Source organism: Arachis hypogaea, chromosome 18, assembly GCF_003086295.3.
Source record: "Arachis hypogaea cultivar Tifrunner chromosome 18, arahy.Tifrunner.gnm2.J5K5, whole genome shotgun sequence".
Taxonomy (NCBI): Eukaryota; Viridiplantae; Streptophyta; class Magnoliopsida; order Fabales; family Fabaceae; genus Arachis; species Arachis hypogaea.
In genome coordinates, this window is record NC_092053.1 from 90372444 (window position 1) to 90376543 (window position 4100).

The window sequence follows — 4100 nt, forward strand, 5'->3', positions numbered from 1 at the left end:
AAGCTTAGAAGCTACTCGTTGTGTTTTTCAAAATAATGGGTTGCTAAACAAGCAACCAGAAAGAGTGTCAGCAAAATAAGCCAACTACGAAATAAAGAGTTTTAAAGCCCACAAGCCGGGCCAACTACACAAATATCCAAAATAAATCAGCTAAGGATTAGAAGACTTTTTAGCAGCATCAGCCTGAGGAGAAGGAGGGCGAGCCTGGAGAGGAACAGCATCCACAGTACCATCGTCCCAGTTTAAGATCTGGCAGTCAGGATCAGAAGTGGGAGGGCCGACCTCGGCAGGAGGAACAGCAGGAGCTGACACCTTGGCAGAAGACACAGGGAGGGGATCAACATCATCATCATCCTCGTCATCAGGGACAATCTTACCATCTCTAACAAGATTATCCAGGCTGAAGAGAGTAAGGTCGGCCTCGGGAGCAATAATCCGAACTTGCTCTTTCAGGTTCTCATAGGCAGCAGTTACGCTGCCAACAAGATGACCCTGGAGCTCGGAGTAATCAGCTCGGGCGTTCTCCAACTCCGCCTTCAGACGCATTCCCTCCCGATAGGATGTAACATAGCTGTCTTTATGCCTCAGTGCTGTGTCCTCGGCCAGCCTCACAGAAGCCGCCAGAGAAAGTGAACTCACCTTCTCGTTCTCCATATCCTTCTCCAACTTGGCTACCTTTACTTCAAGCTCCTCCTTCAGGCCCTTCATCCGATCAAACTCCTGTTTAGCCTCCTCCATAAAGGCTTTGGTGGCGTGGAGAGGAAGATTTTGAGCAGTCCGATATAGGGCAGCCCCCATATATGCCATTCTAACACTACTTCGAGTTATAAAGTCCAGATGGCAAAGGAGCGACACATCGTCCATAGGAAGGGCACCGTAGGGACCGATTTGTTGATCCACAAACTCAATTGCATTAAAGTCAGGAGCATCAAGGTTGAAAGGCTCAGCTGTTTTTTGTTTCTTGTTAGGAGGAGCACCAGAACTAGAGGCAGAAGTCGGTGGAGGGTCAGCCAGACGAACCCGAGGAGTAGGGATCACCTTCCTCGGTCCAAGAGAACTCGGCACAGGTGGCTTTACTTGCACTTGGGAAGATCCCTCCTCAGCCGCCTTGGCCGAGATGTTTTGAGCAGCAGTCGCCTTCTTTGCCCTTTTGAAGGCCTTCATGGATTTATTATTTTTTGACATCTCTGCAAACACAAAATCAGCCACAATAAAGGGTTACAATCACAATATGAGGAAGCCAAACTAAGAAACAAGTATAGAAACAAGTCAGGTAAATACCCAAAACAGCCTGGACCAGGGATGGGTCATTAAAAAACCTTTTTGTATCAAGAGAGGGTGGTGCTCCCCATAAATCCTCAAGAACAACAACAAAGGCACACTCAACATCGTCAAGCATATCCCAGGAATAGCGAGACACTCTCACCTCTTTCTGCCACTCTAGAGGGAAAGAAGGCTCATCATTTTCATCAAGAAAAAAGGGGCGGGCCCCCTTGACAGCACAAACTTTAAAGATGTAATTCTTGAAATCCTTAAAGGACTCATCATACATAGCAAAGACTTTATGGCCCTGGGTAGACCTGAAAGAAACCCAGGAAGCTTTCTTTTTCGAAGAGCCACCAGGCTTGGCGGAAACAAACAGGTAAAGGAAGAGAGCCTGAGAAGGTGTTACACCTAACTCTTGGCAAAATAGCTGAAAAATTTTGATAAAACCCCAGGAATTCGGGTGAAGCTGGGACGGGGCAATATTACATGACCACAACAGGTCGATCTCAAAAGCAGTAAAAGGAAAAATAATGTCCAGTTGACTGAAGAAATATTCGTAGGCATAGAAGAAGGGACGCTCCCCCTCGATGGAAGTCGGAAAACAAACCCTCTCTTCAGAATCAGGAGCAATAAGCTCATAATCCCTCTCCCAGGCACTGTTACCACAAATCCTTTGACACTTCCTCAGCTCTATGCAAAATTCATCATCCACAACAGAAACACACATCAAGACAAGGGAGTCCAGCCAATCGGACATCCCCTCGGGAACTCTGGAAGACATCTCTACAATGTTATTGCGAGAAGACATGAGGCCAACTAATCCTACAATAAGAAAAGAAGATTGGATTACCAAAAAGCATCTCGGGCAAAGGGCGAAACAACTCGACCAATATGATACAGAAGAACAAACAGAAAAGAAAAACCCCAAGACTCAAACCAAAGTCCTGGGGCATCCTTTGGAGGCAGTAATAAAGCAAGGTTTCTGGAAAAATCTACAGCTTATGTCTCGGCTTCCCCCGAACAAGAAAAGAAGATTTTCAAACAGCAAGCATTTTTCGTAGGAGAAAACACGAAAAAGTTTAAAAAGTCATCAAAGCCACTATCTTTTTACACTCTACCAGCAAAAAAGCTTCGACAACATCAAACACGCCAAACAGAAACTATCAAAGGTGCAACCTTTTTTCAGAATCAGACAAAAAGCAATCTTCAAACAAAGCGAAGATGCAAATTTTCTGGGTATTGGTATTAGATAGAAACAACAGAACATGCAAAAGCCCTAAAAAGCATCAAGCAACAGGAAAAAAGGATCATGCAGAAGATAAAGAAACTCCTAGAACACACATTTCAACAACAATTAGGCGCGACAAAAAAAGAAAGATCCAAACTTTCTCTAAAGCAAAATAAAAACCTCATCATAAAGCCAAAGCAACGAAAGAAAAAGAAAATACAGATGGAACTCACCTGGAGAAGGAAGAAGCTTCAAAAAAGAGACGTAAAAATGAAAGCTGCCCAGAAAATCGCCAAGCAACGCCGCAACGCAAGAAAAGCATAAATGTGGGCAAAAGACAGAGAGCGAGAGAACAAAGGAAGAAATCGCGAAGAAGTTACAAAAAGAGCGAAGAAGAAAAACCGTTTCTGGGCTCTCGAAAATCAAAATAAAGAGCCAACGGAAAACAGGGCAATTAATACTAATTAATAAAAGTATTAAACCCTCACACATTCCCAAAAGCGCTGATATTCAAGTGCGCGCTTTTAGAGGAAAACGTTATATATTCAAAAGCTGCCACAAAGGAATCGACGAAATGCTTGAGTTCGGCTTCATTAGAGAAGGACCGAAGTCAAAGACTCGCCCCCAAAACAAAGAAGACCGAGCTCAAGCAGGGGCACTGTTCAAACCCTAGGTCGAGATATCCGACCTGGGATGATTAGCGACCAAGCGACCGACCTCTTCAGGTCAGGCTGCCCGACCTCTTCTCAAAGAGGTCGGCCAAATCGACAGGAAAGCCCAATAAATGGCCCAAATAGAGGAACATGACCCAAATCCAAAGGCAACCCAAGCCTATAGAGATAAAGGCGGCTCCCTTGAAGATAAGCTGACTTCACTTAAAATAAGATAAGATAAGATAAGATAACTAACTTATCTTATCGAAAAGGTCAGCCCACACTACTATAAATACACTGGAGCACCCAGGTATAACTCATACTCTGATTCTACATAAAACCTACTTAATACCCATGCTAACTTAAGCATCGGAGTCTCTTACAGGTACCCCCCACCCTCCGGTGACGAAGGATCAGCAGTGCAGCTAGTCCGACAAATTGGACATGACAGCTCCGGCCGCCACCCACCAGCCGGACACGTCATCTCCGACCAGCACAGAAGATCTCGTTTGAGATCGACCTATAGTTTCAGGTAACCCTCGGAACAAAATGCAACTCAAGTTCATATCACACAGTCATGCCCACATTCATCCTTATTTATAAATCAACTAATGAACCAGCACATACCACCATATAACCTTATTCCTTCTCATATCATACCAGACTTTTACTCTTTCTCTATTTCACAGTTATTTTTATTTTATTCAAACATGAGGAACAAAGCATATAATTCAAGTAAGATGAAAGTGAATCAAGCACTTAGACTAACAAGCCATAACAGCATGAAAACAAACAGACAGTAAATATATCTAATAAGATACTAATCAACAGGGAATATTTGCACTTTCAATTAACATGTTTAAGCTAAAGTCAGTCAGAGAATAATACAACCTCTTGGAGTCTATTTGTTTCCTCTGTGTCATCATCATTGTTGGGTTCCATGTCCTTCCTTT